This window comes from Mixophyes fleayi, chromosome 4 (genome assembly GCF_038048845.1).
Source record: "Mixophyes fleayi isolate aMixFle1 chromosome 4, aMixFle1.hap1, whole genome shotgun sequence".
Classification (NCBI taxonomy): Eukaryota; Metazoa; Chordata; class Amphibia; order Anura; family Limnodynastidae; genus Mixophyes; species Mixophyes fleayi.
This window is the reverse complement of record NC_134405.1, coordinates 155,805,654-155,825,817: the sequence shown is the minus strand read 5'-3', so window position 1 is coordinate 155,825,817 and position 20,164 is coordinate 155,805,654. Positions and strand designations below refer to the sequence as shown.

General features: G+C 39.2%; 1 protein-coding gene across 2 annotated transcripts in view; it reads left to right on the top strand.

Moving 5' to 3' along the window:
* Positions 1 to 5,910: 5,910 nt before the first annotated feature.
* The window catches only part of FAM107B (family with sequence similarity 107 member B), a 72,501-nt gene continuing 58,247 nt past the window's right edge, over positions 5,911 to 20,164 (top strand). Inside the window, exon 1 of one of the 2 annotated variants that reach the window (XM_075208674.1) lies at positions 5,911 to 6,011. The gene's annotated coding sequence lies outside the window, so the exon portion shown is untranslated. Of the gene's footprint in view, positions 6,012 to 19,599; positions 19,770 to 20,164 lie in introns of those variants that run through there. The other variant, XM_075208673.1, reaches the window with a different exon arrangement.

Sequence of the window (20,164 nt, the reverse complement as noted above, 5' to 3'; positions counted from 1 at the left end):
TTGAAAAAACAAGAAAAGTTGAAATTAAAGATTCCTTAATTGTATTTTAGCTCTATATCTATAAACATACGTGGCCATTACAGTAGGCAGTCCTGCAATACAAAGCTGTCTACTTTCTCCCCTATTTAATACTGTTTCACATTTATATATTGGTAATCTAAGGTATTTTGTGGTTTGTGGCCATTTCCTCAATATACACCATCACACTGAATGGTGTCTTATCCTCTTTATTTAGGCAATTGATTAGACCAAACCACGTCTTCACATTTTTGATGCTGTATGGGTGTAATAAATATTTATTTTATTTTAATATTTTTTGCTGCTCTTCTGTACCTAGATCTTACTAAGTTTTTTAGGATAGGTATGACATTTTAGATTTATTTAACTTATATTTGCTAAGAGATTGTTAGGTAACCATTGGCTTAAAATGTAATCTTTCATCGGCATCTTTATGTGTATTTTTTGGAATGTTGAATCATTATTATTATTTTCTAGATTTGGTGCTGTGCATTTTAGTGAGTGTTGCTTCTGCTGTTTTCCTTTGTTAGATATTCATATTCACATTGCACAGTTATCTATTTGAAGAATGAAGGCATCATGTTTATATGATCAAACAATGCTTTTCTGGTTTTTCCTGCCTAACCTTACCAAAGATTTTCGCCCTGATCAATGAACCTTTGGTGTGAAAGGAGTTTCTATTTAAGGCATGGCACACAAAACGTCTCTTTTTCCTGACTGTAACAGCCAGTGAGCTCCCTAACAGCACTGAACACTATAAACACTACACTTTATAAACAAAGTACCACTAAATCAGAGGTGCTACCCATGTACCATACTTACCTACTCTCCCAGAATGCCCAGGAGATTCCTGAATTTCAGAGAGCTCTCCCAGACTCCCAGGAGTGAAGGCCACCCTACTAGTGAATTTGGCAAAGCAGGAGAGTTGATGAATATGTATACAGAGGAACATAATATGTCCAGAGATAAGTCTGCTGATATAATGAGGGTGTAGTGGTCTGTCCACTTCTCTAGACTCATAACGCGAGGAGGATGCAGGCAAGCAGGAAGCCACAATTTGTGAATTAGATAGAGTTAGATGCTGGAAGGTCTCTAATATCAGTAGTGAAATGAGGTTCCTGTAAAACTAAGGCAGGAAGATTATGGTTTCACCGTACCTCTATATGAAGCACACATGTTGGCAGCTTATGTGTCTAAAAACTAAAAGCTCTAAAAATACCGCATTTACGCCCATATGCCGAGATGCGTCCAGCTGTTCACCAGCAGCATATGCACCAGCTTTATATCAGGCCTGAATCAGATACACTTACACCCAATCAGGTCATAAGTACAATAAAAGTTTTTTAACATTTGTTTTGATAGCGAAAAATGCATTCACTATTAGATTTAAAATAAAAAATTCCTCTGTAATACAGCATATATAATCTTCCTTCTCCAGTACAAATGGAAGAAGAAAAATAAAAACATTCTAAAGTACGTCCCCAAAATCATATAATATAGGCATGAGCAATAAAGAAAGCACTATCAGCTTCAGAGGTCAATCCACAATCAGCCACCCAGCAGCGGCTAGCTAGTCTTGTCAACCATGAAACAGCTCATGCCAGGCATGGCTGCATCTCCTTGTGGGTCTGCCTCATTTCACAATTCAGTTGAAGAAGCCCTTACTGTACTTGGTCTGTGTTTGCCAGCCCCTTCCCTCCCCGCTCTAGCTTTCCAAGCCTAAGGAAGAACAAGTGTCTGATGCGACCAAATCTAAATTTGTACATAAGCATACGCTTTTTCTTGTGGGCATGCACAGTATAAATTTGCATATGCCCAACTCAGCATCACCTTCTCTGTGCATCATACATAATAATGACCATATGGGAATTTTCCTACACAGGAAATGATTGTCATCACATTACCACCTTTTTCCATCCTAATAAATAAATGTAATTCTCTTAACCAGCAAATCATGCCATTTACCACAACAAGGTGACTTAATTGAAACGGGTACCTACCAATGCACTTCTGGAAAAGGGAACTTACCTCTCTCACTGGCTATTGATTACGAATAATACTGGTATGAATGAACCAGGATAATACTGCTATAAGTAAAAAAATGGATAGATTTTTGCTGATAGACAGAAATATGGGAATTTGGTCTAAACACCCTTAATTTTTCAAATATGTAAGAATGTGTTACAATGCAGTGACTGATTATATAACATGGAAACAATAGTACATTTTAAGCACAAGAAAAATACGAAGGCATTCTGTAATAAGATGATGTTCTGAATCAGGTCACCATGTCACTGTAGATGGCCATGCACAATTTGCTCAAAATTGGGAAAATTAATTTTTTTCCAGAAGTTATAATACAGAATGTGTGCTACATATCAATATTGCAGAATTTACTATACGTGTAATTCCAATTGTGTTTAGTATGGTTCTAGTGTTTAAAGTATTTACCTGTACTTGGTTTGCAAGCAATATATTTCAGACTTACCTCCATTGCTAGCTATATCTTGCATAAATAACTCACCCCTTCTAATAAACGGCATACACTGACCCCTCCAACACTGGGGGACATTCTTCCAATTCCATTCGGTGTACAGTTCACAGTATGAATTGCTTCCACCTACTATAAGCATGTCTATGCATATGCATATACATAAATCTCATACGGTTGAATGACCTGGAATCTCCAGATAGTATTCAAATGACTTGGATTCACAAGGATGTGCTGCAGTCTGGGAGTACTGGCTTCATTAAGCTCTAGTAGCTCTTAGCAGGCCCCAGAACAGCAACTTCTTGGGGCCCCTTCCATAGCTGCCAAAGGGGGAAGTGGCCACACCAGGTTGTTGGCTCCTTCTACTAACCAGGCAGTTCAGGGCCCCAAGGCAGGCAGGACGGGCCCCCCATCCCTCTCAGCACCTCTGGCTGTCAGCACTTATAGATGTTGGTGTAGTAACATTAGGGTGACCGGAAATGCCTTTGTTGTCATCATTAAGCACCGACTGTGTGCATTCTTTAGACTTAGAAAAAGAGGTGTGCAACCATGCACCTTAGATGGAGCATTGCTTAGAATGGAACAGATATCAGTTGCTGGTATGGCTTAAGCAGGAGAGTAGAGGTTGGCAATGGCTAGAAGTGTAGACAATCACATATCTGCTGTAGAGTGCAGTAACTGTTAGTTATACCACTGTTGAAAGCTATATCTTATTGTTGGAAGTAACATTACAATAAAAGCATGAAAATTAATATGGACAGCTTTTAGAAACAATACAGAAAAACTACTGTATATGACAAACTTTATCAGAAAAAAATAAATAAATTATAATTTGATGTAAATATCCATATATAAAGATGCAAAAAACAACAACTCAATCCTTTGTGTACATGTAAACGAACATATGCAAAATGTTGTAATACATCCCTTTTGGTTGCATCTGTTCAGTTGTGAATATCCGTAACGGCTTAAGCTTCAAAGCTGCCATCTCAAAACATGATGAATCATTAAGGTGTGATGGTTTTTATATCAATCAATATTTGGTGTAGTGGTCTAGAATGGAGGTTTCCAGACTTGGGACTTGGGATATCACCATTATATTTTCACCAGCCCTTGAGTATGACATAATACAGTATATCTCAAATCTTTATTTCTGTCAAGGGTCTGAGTATATATGTGTGCACACACTTATATATTATGATCATGTATTATAACTTAACTGTAATATATAAAGTGGCTATAAAAATATTGTCACTCTTTGGCATTTTCACATATTTTCTTACATCATGGAATCAAAATGGATTTATTTGTGAATTCTTACTACTGATCAACCCCACTTAATCTTTAATATGAAATAAAAAACAACTCTTATACTTAATTAAATACAAATAAAAGCAGACAATAAATGATTAAATATTCTCCCATGTTGAGAAGGGACAACTAAATAAAACCTAGAGCAGTCTTTGGAGATTACATAATTTATTTATTGGAGTCCACCTGGGTATAATAATTGTTTTCAGAATAAATACACCTGTCTGTGAGAGGTCCAAACAAGAAGATCAAAGAACTTTCAAAGCAGATCCAAGAAGCGGTTACTGAAAATTACCATTCTGGAAAAATATATAATATTTCAAAGATTTTTAACATCCATCAAAACACTGTCAAATCAATTATAAAGAATTGGAGATAATATGTCACAATTGTGAATTTGTCTACAACAGGCCGTCCTCCACTGAGCATCTGTGAAAATGGTATCTGTAATTGCAGCTAAAGGTGCTTCTATCTAGTATTAAAACAAGAGGGTGACTGCCTTTGTAACTAATTATTGTCTGTTTTTATTTATTTATTAAGAAAAAGCTTTTGTACTGGTAAGAATGCATTTTCATTTTATAAGAAAATAGAATGCAAGGCCAGGGGGTCAATATGATTATATATATATATATATATATATATATATATATATATATATATATATATACAGAGAGAGAGAGAGAGACTGAACCTCAGACACGTAGGCGCCTGTCAGGAGATGGGTAACTTGCAAGAGCTCGAAGTTACGAATTGATAGTGATCTCCTTACATGTGTTCAGATGAACCATCCCCTGTAAAAGGCTCCAAGAGGCTCCAATGTCTTTTTTTCTCCATGGCATCCCCTCACTATGCTCCAGGTACTGAAATGGAGGAGCAGCAACCGTCAACTTCTTACCTGTGAAGCAGCTGCTCCTCCATGTTGGCAACGGACAACTGGGCATTTATGTCACAGCCCAACTCCACAATCCCAAAAGGAGAAGATTACGGCCACTCCTTCTCCACACAAGGTAGGGAGCAGGGGTGGTGTAGGCAGGGCCATCTTTTCCATTGGGTACGATGGGAAGCTGCCCGGGGGCCCCATGGGCAAGGGGGCCCCATAGGCACGGCTCTTAATGAGAATAAATAATCCTGCAAAATAAAAAAAACCTGCAAAAAAAACCTACACGGGTCACTGAGCAAGTACATCTATCTCTATCTCTATATATCTATATCTATATCTATCTATATCTAGGGGCCCCGGTGCACTGCTTTGCCCGGGGGCCCATAATGTTGTTAAGATGGCCCTGGGTGTAGGGTAGTGTTTTGGGGGGGGGGGGGAGGGAGCTCCCTACAGACCAGGGATTAATGGTCAACTAAGCTGCAGATGCCCTAAAAGTAATGTTCATGAAAGTTTCTGCTAGTTTCACAAAAGGTTTAATTGAAGGTACTGTATGTCCTAACAGCATCTGCTGTCTAAACCCCAAATCAAGGGAACTGATTTAGATTGCTTTATATATAACTAGTGTATTGTGGGGTTTAGCCATAGCTGCCTATTCTCTTGGAAGGTGCAGGACACCCCTGTTTTAGGGTGAGACCTTCTGGACTCTTAGGAGAGCAGACAGTTGTCTGAGAAGAGTGCTTACCTGCCTGCAAGTTGGACAGGGACGTGCTGTGTTCATGAAAAATGATTCATCATACACCTTGGTCCATCCACTGGATGAACTGAATACCTTCAACCAATCACAGACATCTCTTATTTTCATACCTGCTGGAAGGGTATTGAAAAGTAGGCCAGTATGGGTTTACAATGGCTTTAGGCTCTGGCACTGAATATAGAGATGAAGTAGATTTGACAAGTGGCAGAGGAAAATGGAGGTTTAAAAATGTTTAAACCTCCTCTATCTTACTTGCAAAATATAATTTAAATTCTACAGTTACTTTTCTTTATTCTCAAAACTTAAACTACAGGAAATTTAGGCAAGTTTGACATTTCTTTATTGGTCTGTATGAGATTACATACATTTTATACAGTTTTCTACCTTGAGTCACTAGACTTCCTGTAGCCACACCACACCAACCAGAGTAGCTGTAGGCTGGAGCATGTGCTAGTGTGAGATGTTATATTGAAAAGGGAAGTGTCTCAATAAACAGCAGCTTCATCCAGCCATCCGGACACACAAGCACATTTTGAGCCATTGTACTGAGGCCAGAGGTATGTGTTTCTATTCATGTCTACTTTGTGCAATAGTTTTGGAAACTTAGATAATATTTTTGTTATGGCAGCTTTCATGCAAGTCTGTAACTGAAAAATTATCATAATAAGTCATTTTTCACATGCATGAAGCTTTGTTATACACAACGTACTCTAGTTATATATGTGGTTGCACTCACGCTGAATTGTCATTGATACGGTGCTTTACTAGATTGCTAATGATGTGCTAATGTACATCATTTACAGAGTGTTTAAACCGGACAAAGTAAATTCCAATGCCAGCAAAGATTAACCCAAACTATGTTTTACTAATAAATATATACAATTGCATGTACTGTATGATTTTCTTTTTAATATACAGCAATAGTAAGCAGTAAAATTCTGATATTGTGATATCAGCATTTTATCAAAGTTTGTGTGGCTAATATAATTTAGTGCTGCCAATTATATGTGAAAAGCTTATGGACATTCCCCAGTCATAAGAGAGCTGTACTCAGACATTACATCTGCACACACGCAAATAATTAAACATGTTATTACCATTGTATATGAAAATAACCATTATAGAAGTTGTAACCCATATTTAGATATATTTTGCCATTGCTGCAAAAATGAATGATGTTAACAAAGTTAAATCCAACAGGTGTTTATTGTCAAACACCACATTTTAAAGGGTCACTCAACCTAAGATCCAAGTTGCCTTATACTAAAGAGCTAATACTAACATCCACAAATATGTGTGTTAAAGTTCTTTTGCCTTGAAATAACTTGAGATGTTTGACATTGTTTTTATTTGTAATGGAGATTAATGTAAGCTATTGTTATCTGTTGCCAATCATTACCTGCAACATGTGGCTAAACCTGTCTGGATGCAGTCTCCTTCAATTAGATTATTAACACGAAGTCTACAGTGTGTAGGAAATAATTTCCCCATAAATTTATCTAAAAAAATCTTCAGTTCTAAGTCCCTCAAACAAACACGTATATATGAAGGTTTGTAATAGCTATTTTATCTAAGCCAACACATATTGTAGGTTCAGAGGTTCGTTAAGGAAGCTATATATTTGTGTGTGTGAAGGAGTTGTCAATATCTGCCTATCAAAAATAAGACATACATAAACCTGAGAAATGACAGTAGAAAAGAGTTCCTGACATACTGTATTTAGCTCACCTGTGCTGTATTCCGAGGGTTTATTGCAGGAGCTGGATAAATATATAAACGTTACCACAATTTACAATAACAATATTGTTCCCAGGCACTTGCCTAATGCTGGTCTGCTTTCTTCTCATGCCAAAAGACTGCAAGGAGAATAATATATGCTCATTAATGTTCTACCAGTAAACAAGACCTGCTCTTGCGTCAGCTGCATAATAAAAAGATTTCCCTCTTTACTCAAGTAGTGACAGCAGCTCATTCTGTTCCAGTCACTGGATGAGTCAGCTTCAGAACTGATCAAATATATGAATGTTGTCTGCTACAAATTAGCTTGCTGGTGACATGTAGAAGAGCCTCTTGGGAACATTCATTACATAACTATAAAACTATGGGGCATATTCAATTAGCTTTTGGATTCGCGGTAACGCGCCGGAAGAGCCGCGAAACGTAATACACATTACCGCAATAACGTGGATTTGGGCTGCGAATGAAAATCCGCGTTAATGCGGTACCGTAATACCCGCAAGAACGCGCACTTAACGAGCGTTACAGCGAATCCGAAAGCTAATTGAATATGCCCCTATGAGTCAAAAGATTTATCTTAAAAAAAAAAAAAAAGACTCATTCAGTTTTATTTTGTTAATCTTTCTATTCAATGGTACCAGCTCATAGGGGGAAATTCCATTCCCCCCAAGCACTGCTGCGTTATAGATATTGCTGTTATTACGGTAATATTAACCAGCTCAGGGAGCTGTGAGAAAAAAGCTGGCGTTAGAACTACAGTAATAGCAGTAATTACGCGCACTATTACTGTAATAACGGTAATCGTTTTAGCACGGTGGTACTGTGATCAATAAGCAAAGGCCTTTTTGCCAGTATTAAAGTTATATAATAGTGGTCAATGTGTAAATGTAGAAGTGGTCGGTATGAAAAATATAATGGGAATGTAAGTAAATGGAATGTGATAGTTTTAGAATGAAGGCAGTAGGAGAAGAGGCAGTATGGCGTACCAACGTATACCAGTCCACTTCCACCAAATTTGTATATGTATATATATATATACACAAGTTAACCCGTGCATGATACTCATGCATTCTAGTCAAATCAAGCTACTTAAGGTCTTAAAAAGGTTCTTGTCATGCATTTGGGCCTAGCCCAGGCCTCCTCAGGGGAAGAGCGTTACTTCCCGTCGCAAGCAGCCTTTTTAATGTGTGTTCATGAGGTAAAATTACCTCACGAAAATGAGTTTGACCCCTCAACTCGTAAATTTAGCCTTTACTACCCCTCCCACGGGGGGAAGGGGGGATGATGGAAGTTAACTGACTTGACTATTCTAATTTTTTTGTCAAATAATGTCAGTATACCAAATTTCAGGTCAATTGGATGAGCCCTTTCTGAGAAAATAGTTTTTTCCACACACACACACACACACACACTAACGCACGCCTCTACACATGTGTGTTCATGAGGTAAAATTACCTCACGAAAATGAGTTTGAGCCCTACCAAATTTCAGCCCTTTTTGAAAATTTTTTCCCACACACACTAAGAATTTAGTAGGTCAATGTATAACTCTGCCTAGCAGGTGGCGCTGCAACTTGGTTTATTTTTTCCACACACACACAGACGCCACTAAGCATTTATATATTAGAAGGTTTGCATGAAATCTTGGATAGTGCTCTTACTTTATCACTATACTTTATAGAAAAATGTGAACTGTAAATATAAAATGTAATAAAAACAGTATGACAATGATACATGATACTGACAAACAGTCCGTTTTATTCACAAATCAGCATTGCAACACCACTGACAACTCCATGTATGGACGTAAGTTATTATCCTGAGCAGAGATAGAGACGTGTCTCACATAATATGAATTTGACAGGAAAACAAAAGGGAGGATTTCCCTTCCGTGACTGTATTACTAGAACTATTTCAGCTATGCATTACCTGTATGTTGAAGCAACTAAGTACAGACATGTTCTCCACAAACACAGAAGACTGCATTGTATTGTGATTACAGCGTACCATATTAATCTCTAGAAAGCAAATTGATATCTTACATGAAATCATGGCTTCATATTTACAGTAAGCAAAGAAAGTATATTGCCATACATAGGATCCTAAACATTAGGGGGGGGGGGGGTTCTTTAGGTTAAATATATAGTAGTCATTGAGTAGCTGTTATATGTATATGTAGTCCGCCATTAAAAAAAACGCAGGCTACCTGCATCTTGCAAAACCCTCTCCAGCCCAGTACAAATTCCTGTGAGCAAGGCCAGTCCAGTTAAACATGTTTTATATTGATTGTGAATGTCAGTTTCACCCAGGATCAATTAGTGGACTGCAGTGACCTTGACTGATGACTCTAGCTATATATAGAATAATGTACTACCTACTATAAATTAAATGGATATTATGATATCATATATTATAATACCTATTATCAGTCGTGGGATTCAAATAAATTAATAACTGGTTCTCTGCCCTAATGTCCCTTTTAAGTATACAAAAAGATATACTGAAAGGTAGTTTAATATTTCATGCATTTAATACTCAAATAAGAACAATAAAAGAGGTACACAAAACTAGATTGTTATAAGAAAGAGTTTTGTGCCATGCTGCTTTTACCCCCCTTCACACTGTGCCATGCTGCTTTTACCCCACTTCACACTGTGCCATGCTGCTTTTACCCCCCTTCACACTGTGCCATGCTGCTTTTGCCCCTCTTCACACTGTGCCATGCTGCTTTTACCCCCCTTCACACTGTGCCATGCTGCTTTTGCCCCTCTTCACACTGTGCCATGCTGCTTTTACCCTCTCTTCACACTGTGCCATGCTGCTTTTACCCCCTTCACACAGTGCCATGCTGCTTTTACCCTCTCTTCACACTGTGCCATGCTGCTTTTACCCCCTTCACACAGTGCCATGCTGCTTTTACCCTCTCTTCACACTGTGCCATGCTGCTTTTGCCCCTCTTCACACTGTGCCATGCTGCTTTTATCCTTTCTTCACACTGTGCCATGCTGCTTTTATCCTTTCTTCACACTGTGCCATGCTGCTTTTACCCCCTTCCCACTGTGCCATGCTGCTTTTACCCCCCTTCACACTGTGCCATGCTACTTTTGCCTCTCTTCACACTGTGCCATGCTGCTTTTACCCTCTCTTCACACTGTGCCATGCTGCTTTTACCCCTCTTCACACTGTGCCATGCTACTTTTACCCCCTTCCCCACTGTGCCATGCTGCTTTTACCCCCTTCCCCACTGTGCCATACTGCTTTTACCCCCTTCCCCACTGTGCCATATTGCTTTTACCCCCTTCCCCACTGTGCCATACTGCTTTTACCCCCTTCCCCACTGTGCCATACTGCTTTTACCCCCTTCCCCACTGTGCCATGCTACTTTTACCCCCTTCCCCACTGTGCCATGCTGCTTTTACCCCTCTTCACACTGTGCCATGCTGCTTTTACCCCCCTTCACTGTGCCATTCTGCTTTTACCCCTTTTAAAAAAAACATACTTACCCCGCCTCTTCTGAATGCGCTGTCTCCGGATCTCCTCCTTGACCTCTTCGTTTTCCTTCGACTTGCACATGCGCACAAACATCTCCGCTCTGTCTCTGCAACTATAGTTGCAGAGACAGAGCGGTGAGTGACAGGGAGGGATCATGTGATCCCTCCACACATGCGCTGTCCAGCTCTGCTCTTCGGAGCAGAGCTGCCAGCACTGAAATTTTTCAATTATGATAATGTACGCCAGCTGAAGCTAATGTATATTAAACATGACAAGTTTCCGAAAAAAACTATTTTTCGGAACTTGTTATATTGCGAGAGGGAGCAGTCACCATACTATTGAATGGTGACTGCTCCCAAAAAAAGCACAATGCAAAACAGCAGATATCTGCTGCAATGCACCTTTCATAAATATGCGGGACACTACAAGTGGCGTGGAATTTACGGTATGTGTCCGAAATTGTAACATCACTAGTTGTTAAATATGACCCTTAATCCTTAAATCTCTGGTACTGAAACAGTTACACAAATAATACTGCATGACTTTTGTACAGCAGCTAGCTGTATTTCCCAATATATAATACAGGGTTTACTTTTGTTTCAATTCATATACAATTCCACTGCTACAGTACATTTTTTATTACAGTTATAGCTGACACAAGACATTGATCTGTTCTTGTAATCTTGCTCCTAACAACCTGTTCGTATATAATATTAGACAAATTGTAAGGAAGAAGGCAACAGCAAAGGGCTATATGCAATAACGGAGGATGATTTTAGGGCTGTCTAAAGAGTCATAGAATATATATTTTTTTATTCAGTGATGAGAGTTTATAGTTAACTGTCCTTTTGACAAACAATTCAAGGAACAGTATATTAACTGCCCTAGGCCTTTACATTCCCAGTCAGAGCTCAGGCCTGTGAATAGGCCACATAGTTCCAGGTCTCGGACAGCACAATGGTTGGGGTGACTGGCTGCCTCTGCTTTCATCAACTAGCCACATTCGTTGTAATGTTTTTCTTCTGCTCCCGCTAGTGGTTTGTATTTTATCTACTCAGAAAGTTTGCTTATCTCTACTCCCACCGCTACACACATCCATGATCATCATCATCATCATCATTTATTTCTATATAATCTGTGATCATTTTATATAACTGTTAGGATGCATTTATTAAAGGAGTAGTGGCTGGGGAACAAGACAATGTGGCTTTATTGCTTTTAGGCCATGTAGAAGAAACTTTTAATAATGATACAGTTATCCACCAATGACACATTAGCTCAGTAATCATAGTGGCAGTGCCCTTGCACAGTGATAATATATATATCATTTTTTTTTCATTCATAATTTTTCATTTTTCGAACAAATGTTTTGGAGCATAATATGATCAGGCAAAGTATGTGAAAAAAATAAGTATTGCTTACAATTTTGTATTTCTTATTCGTCCTCTAACAAATACAACTTTACAGTATTTAAAGAAATGAAAAACAAAACGGTGGGGAAGTTGAGGTCAAAAGGGTTACTTACACTGTTTTTGATAGTAACAAAGAACAGGTATTTCAAAACCCAATATCCAATACATATTTTACTTCACATTGGCCAGAGCACAATTTACAATATAGATTGCATTGTACTAGGGTCCCACACATTTGAACTGGGAACATTTAATGGCAATTTCCACCAGCAAAAATGTTTAAAGTTTCATGGCCAATATTGAGAAATAAGGTATACTCGAAATGGGCCAATATATGCCGATGTGTTATATTGGCATTTCTTCTCTACCTCTGAAGCTGGTCACATGCTCTAAAAGCAGGAATTGGACCACAAGATTAAAAGACATCACTCCCTCACCTGTTCACAGTGCAATTTCTTGTAGTTCTCCTGTAAGCACAGATCTGTGTGCTGAGAGTGGGGATCATTTTCTTGTACTACTGATGTTTTTAGCTGATAGATAAATACGTCACTGAAACAAATTCTTGGAAGACGTGTGCTGTTATTTGCAGGTTAGAACCTGTCGGTTTTGATATTTCAAAGCTACCATTCTCTGATATAAGACATACCTAACCTATTTTCTCTGAATAAGCTCATTTATTTTAGAATGTAATAGTTAATTATTTAAACATATATTTACTATAATTTCATTAAAATGTATAATTCATGTACATTAAACAAATGCTCTACATGCAAATAATCACTTTTTGTGATATTTTAATAATAGTAAAGAAAGTATTATTTAAATTTTTAAATTATGCGTAGAATAAAGACATCTGCTATCATACGTATTTGAGTCTACCATGGAGGTGCTTAAAAGGGAGGAAAAAATATAGTATATTTTATTCACTGGTGAAATGAAGTGAGTAGGAGAACTGGCAGGGTGTAAACTAAACACAAGCGATAAGCTCACCAGCCTATAAAGAATCATTTTGTCATTACTATCATTTATTTATAAAGCGCCACCAATACCGCAGAGCTGTACAGACAACTCACGCACATCAGTCCCTACCTGAATGAAGCTTAGTCTAAATTCCCTAACACACACAGACAGCCTAAGGTCAATTTTGATAGCAGCCAATTAACATACCAGTATGATTTTGGAGTGTGGGAGGAAACCAGAGCACCCGAAGGAAACCCACAGAAACACAGGGAGAACATACAAACTCCACACAGATAAGGCCATGGTCGGGAATCGAACGCCTGACCCCAGTGCTGTAAGGCAGAAGTTCTAACCACTAAGCCACCGTGCTGCCCCTATGACAAATCATAGCCTATTAGCATACCTGCCAATGGTCCGGAATTTAAATATCCTAATTTGGGGACAGCAGAAGGGGTTGGGCTTACCAGGAAAGTGGGTAGTTTTACCAAATATGTCCATTTGTGGGTGGAGTTTTAATTGAATAGAGGTGGGGCTAATTCTGTTCTGCTTTTGGGATTCTTAATATTAGGAGGTATGTATTAGCCTCTAAACCTGCCATACTAGATGCAGACCAAGGGGGGAGGGGAGGGGGGAAGAAAGATTATTGTAACTATAGGTAGAAACAGCGGGTACTGCACAAGAGATATGGGTAAAAATGCTGTCACATACTTAGTAGTTTTGAATCCATATTCATCTTGTTACATCCTTTCATTATTATCCATGTGATGCTAACTAGTGCACAAGTAATGACACATATACAAACCCGATAATGTATTTCCTATTTAAATGCTGTTCTCTATCTTATCAGTGCCCAAGTATAGTTTTGTGCTAATGAATAATACAGCTTGTCTTGCTGATTAGATTACTGAACTTGTTGTATTACTTGCCAATTATTATTCAATTGTTGATGCCCACCATTTTGTGCCTTTCCTTGACCTTGCTTAAACCTAGCCAATCATAGGCCGATAATATGACAACATAGGTTAGTGGACAATTGAACTAAATTTGGCCACTCAACAATCATTTTAAACCAATTTGAACCAAATATCTGTGTGTAGGCTAAAAAGATCCAGCAATCCCAACCAGCTGTAAATAGAAACTCACTTAAACATCTCTAGGGTTCCCTTGGAGTGGTGTTCTCAGACAATAATTACAATTTTAATTAATGTACAATGGCTTGTGATCAACTGAAATCCTAAATCTTTGTAATTTATTGAAATCGGTGATGAAAAAGCCATGTGTGAAAGATTTTTAAATTTATTCTTAGGTGACTCTGATGTTATCGGTTGTAATGAATCTAGAGTCCTGCACTGCTGGCAAACATCACTAAGTAAGATAATCCAATTGAATTCAACCCAAGCAAGCAATACTGTAATGTGCAAGAATTCTTTACCTCTGACATCATAAATCTTCTTAGATGCTGTTCAAGACAATCACAGTAATGCAATCCTGGCAAGGTTCCAAGGTCCAGAGGAATATATTGCTATTAAAAGCTTTTTTTGATTGTGATGCAGATATGATGCAGACATGTTTTAACCATTTTAAATGCCATAGCTATAAAATTTATGCCTGCGACCTTCCACGACCAGAGGGCTGCAAGCATTCATTTGTACGCCCTTCGGCTCTCTAACACAATGCTAGTCATGGTCAGTGACCATGGTTAACAGCACTGGTGAGTTGGTAGGAAACTGCTCACATACAGAACACAATGGGTTGGTCTTCTGGACAGATTACTCTGTATTATGGAGGCATGTCAGGACCTGTCTGAGAAACTAATATGTTCCTGTAGGAAGCAGCTTCACCTGCCAGTCTCACTCTCATGACTAGGGCTGCCATCAGAAACTGTGGGGCCCAGTACTAATTAATCTGGTAATGGGCCTCCCTCCCCATACATGCTCCCTCCCTCTTTGACCGTACATGCACCCCCTTCCCTCAATACAGTACATGCCTTCCCCCACTCCCTCATGACAGTAAATGATCCACCCCCCATCACAGTAAATGTTCCCCTCTTCCCATCACAGTAAATCCCCCACCTCTATCATAATAGATGTCCAATTAACTTACCCTCTGCAAGAATAGTGGTGGCTACCAATCACTGATAGACTGGGAGTGTGGCGCACAGTGATGACTTCACCACTCCACACGCTCCTAGTCTATCAATGCCTGGGAGTCACCGTATCGCGGAGGCAAAGGGAGCCAGTCAGTCAGACTAAGGGGCCTGAACAGTCCAGGGGACCTGGACAGACGGAGCGATCTGGCTGGGCCCCTTACAGCTGCACCAGCCATACCCCCTGATGGCGGCTCTGCTAATGATTAAGACCTAAGACCAAACCAAGAAATACTTTAGGAGAAAAACGAAAAAGTTGAAATTAACAAAGGAGGTGGTCCTGAAGTGCCAGTGATATTTTTGCTCTCTCCACCTTGCCCGCTGCCCTCCAAACCTATGGAGACAGTTCCAAAGACCAGAATGCGAAGTAGTTCTTAAGTGAAAGGGACAATGTAGGTGGAATTCTGCTAAATGCCAAGCATGTAGTTTGTAACTTACCTTTATTGTGTAACTTACACAGACAGCTGAAAGCTGATTGGTCAGTGAGTGATGTGGTTGTAGAGCAGGTTTGAACCTTTGAGCAATGTTAGTGACTAACGCCTAACAGTCGGAGGCAATACGACCTGGGCTGTACCTGGAAATGAAGGACACTTCGCAATTTACCAGTTATCTGCAGCACAAGGTACATATCTACATATCTGAAAGATACATTAAGTTCAGAATATGTCAAATCTGGACACCCTTATACTATGGTTTTCACCTATCATATTAATCGATTGTAAACATTATGCTTACCTGCCAGCATTCACAATTAGAAAATAAGGACAATTTTTTTTAATACCCCCTTTCCACACAAATGATGCCCATTTTAGCTGAGGCTAATCCCCTTCCAGTCACAGGTAAGCAGTACTGTCCCGTAGAAGTAGGGATTCTTGGTGGGTAAGCTTTTTGAGATTCTTGATAATATCATAGGGGCATATTCAATTGGCACCGTTATTGTCAAAAGTAAAGCGGCCTGCGCACTATTACCGTTACTACAGTAATTTCAACACCGGCTTTTGGCTCGCGGCTCAGTATTAAAATTACTGTAGTAACGGTAATATGCTTATGCTCCATTATGTCGGGGGGAAATTAATATCCCTCCCCCATAGTCTGTGATATTCTGTAAGGGATTTTCTTTGGAGACCTGTCTATCTTACAGGCTGCATCACCTGTAATTTGCTTATTAGTGAATCATTATTTAAACAATAACAAAACCAAAACATTGCTCATTAAGATGCAATGTGATATAAGAAAGTAAAGTTTGCATAGATATAACCATCTGGGAGACCATTTTGATGTTGTGGTATATATAGAAATCTCATGCTATCAGAAAGCAACATAGCAGCTCTTACTCTTATTTATAGGTTAACTTAGTCTTCAGTTGTATGTGAGACACTTTCAGCGTTATACAATTGAAATGTATGTTTAAAAACCTTCCGTAGTGTACTTTATAGCTCTTTTGTGTAGATAACATTTTGCACAAAACATCCAATTATGATCTGTTTTATTTTCGGAGCTACAGCTGCTCAGAATATTTCTCCCGATGCGATATCGTTAACGATTTTTCCAACGACTGAAAGTCCCGATCAGCATGCCAATTCATGTGTCCACACTATACACTTTTTACAATATTTACCTTCAGATCTGTGGTCTTCATCTATCGTACCCATCTGCTGAAAAGATTGCGACTCTGTAAACTGGAGATCTGCCTACACTGCTGGTCATGAGTACAGACACACTGCCTTATTTGATCCATAGTTTATAAACATTTTTTGTTCAGTTATAAAATCCAATGAAATGCTACGGTGTACTTTGGTACGATGAAACATGATGGTGGGTGCGTACACACTAATACGATATCGGACCTAACAGTCATTTATCGTGTGATTGGCTCGATAATTGTGTGAAAAACCTGTAGTGTGTACCCAGCTTTAGTAGATTATATCAAGCAGGAAATGCTCAAACTGATATTAAAGGGCAATTAAGCCTACTATTGTGATGAGACCTGTAAAATTCACTCCCAGACAAATTCATACACAACAAAAACCATATTTAGGGAACTGTCTGGGTCATGGGCAGTTCAATGGCACAGAAGAAAGCTTGATAGAAATATACAAACCGTGTTCTCCTTCACAAAGAGGATGTACTCTGACCTAAACAGTATACTAAAATAAGTGAAATATTAATACATACCTAACTCTTTCCTGTACACTCTTTGTCTTGTTCTTCAGTTTCACTCTGTGATGTAATTTTGTATTTTTTATATACTACGACGCAAAAAGGTAAATTGTGATGGAAACATGAATCTAAGTGACAGCATTGCAGTCTCATAGTTAACAGAAATGCTCTGTGTAGATTGATGTATTCACACACAAGGAAATGGCATGTAAGGTGTACATTTGAAGAATTTGTATTACATTACCCTTTTGACCATTGTATTTGCGGTCTGTGATAGAGGGGGAGGGTATAAGCCGTAAAAGAGGACTCCTAGATTTTCCTGAAATAGATGCAGCAAGGTGCAACACTTGTGGAGGATAAAAAAGTGGGAACTCCGTCCCAAGGTGATGGCAGGCTTTTGGGCAATATGTGCCTGCATTTAAGATGTTGAAATTCATACTATAGGCCATCCATAGCTTGAAGCAATGGGGCCTTCCAGGCAGGCATGACTGTAGTTTTCTTAATGATCAGATTCAGACTGTGACAGAAAGGGAACTGCAGGGCTAAACTGGTGCCATGTGCTTGTGCTAACCAGGCCACATCCTGTTTCTCTATTTACCTCATCTGATGCATATCGCCACATGCTTCACTGCACAGCAGATCAGGGCTGATGTAAGAATTGGGCAACATACGTACAGTGTGGTGAAGAAGGTCAGCAGCATAGGTAAAAGGCAGGCGTGGCCAACCTGTGTCTCTCCAGGAGTTGTGGAACTGCAAGTCCCAGCATACCCCGCCAGCTATCTGCTGGATAACGGCTGGCAGAGCATGATGGGACTCGTAGTTTCACCACACCCGAAGAGCCACAGGTTGGCCAGGACTGGTATAAAGGATAAGTAGTGGGTATTAATATGGGGTCCTAGAAACTATTACTCTACAGATGCCCTCTTTATATGAATTAAATTGCTACACAGCAATATACTTTTACTGCTCCCCGCTTGACTTTTTCTTCATTAAAATAAGGCTACACCCAGTGCTGGGAAGATATTAATCTCCTTCCTTCAGAAACATTTCCTTTTAACAGTCTGTGGAACGTGTTAAATGATCCGCTATGTATTCACAATTGGCAGTAAAAAAGGAACATTTATCAAATTCTCTCTGTGCTCAAAAACACTGTAAAGCACAATTAAGGAACTGATTCAATTAGTTGTGAGGTGCTGTAGTAGCATCGCAGGTTGTGTGTATCCACACAAAATCAGCAATTAATTAAAATTTTGCCCATATTTTCTTGCACTTCTATGAGGTGTGAGTAAAAAATGAGCATAGATCATTAGCTGAATATCATGCGGAGACTGCTACTTCGATGGCACCTCACGGGTAACTGAATCTGCCCCTGTGTGTTGGTTGAAATTGTCTCAATCTGAGGTAATTAACAGAAGGATGCAAAACAAAATGATGCAGGAACACTATAATGTTACCAATCTTTCTTAACAATTACCTTTGAGAAGTTGAATCAGCGGTTTTACAATGGCTCCCCACTGCAGCCACCAAGAGAATCCTCTTTTCAGGTATCACTGGCTACTTCTGTGTGTGAGGAGGATCAGGGCAGGGGAGGGATGGCAAACTTCAGCCTGGGGGGCAAGACTCAAATCAGCAGCCAATTTTAAAGGGAAAAAATGCAGGTGGTCAAGTGACCCAGCTTAAGGCAGCCCACTATGGGACTGGCCCAGGGGGTCAGATGCCTCCTGCCACCCAGCCCAGCCTGCCCCTGGATCAGGGAATACATACTGAGGTAAAACAGCTGATGCTTATGGTATAAAGGAAACCTAAGTAGAACACTTTTGCACCAAAGACACTTTTTTTTATCAATGAAATCTATCTAAATAGCAGCATACAAGAATATAAATTACAATGTAAATCTACTTGCAAAAGTAATTACATGAGCTAAACATTATTAAACATTTGGTAAAGTTAATTCAGTTATCTAAAAGTAATTTTCTAAGTAACACACACAGCACTAGGAGGAAGACAGGGGGAGGGGGGCACAGTTTCCCAGACATTCGGTTAGAGAGTCACTGCTTAAACGTGGGTTTGATCAAATGAAATCATCTCTATACAGATTAGAGGAGAGTTAAATTAGTTACAGACCATCTCAACAAACAAAACAGGCTGGGCATGGGAACACTACATGCTTGTTGTGTGATCATCAGAGGAGGGGCTTGGCGTGGGGAGCTGGGCTAGCAACTCCCCTCTCCACCCCTCTGAGCTGCTCTTTACTGCTGGAGGTTATTGTGAGGAAAGAGGGCTGGAGAAGTGTCCCAGGGAAGCGGATACATCAGACCATAGTCTGCAAGCAGAGACAAGGAATCTCAAGCCTGACATTGTAGCAAGAAAACAGTCATTCAAAGAGAAAGGGCGTTAGCTGGCCGTGAGGTATGTCTGCTCACAACTTTTAGTGCAGGGAATAGATTACAAACAGTAGCCCAGTACATCCGTCTGCGGGTTAATCATTCATTGAGACAAAATACTATAAAAGGATTAGGTTTTTTGGAGGTTGGAGTTGAAGGGTCAATTGATCTAAAACAGAACTGAGAGATCAGAGCAAGGAGTCTTTTGACTGATTAGGAATATTAATACTGTGGTGTATGACATCCTGTACATCAGTTCAGTACGACCATGCAGATGATGTAGTTACAATAAGTTACAATTTGCCTGTATGTGTATATATATATATATATATATATATATATATATATATATATATAATGTACCTATTAGACTATAGCTATTTGATTAGATAGGGAGTTGGCTAAAGCATGCTGGTAGCA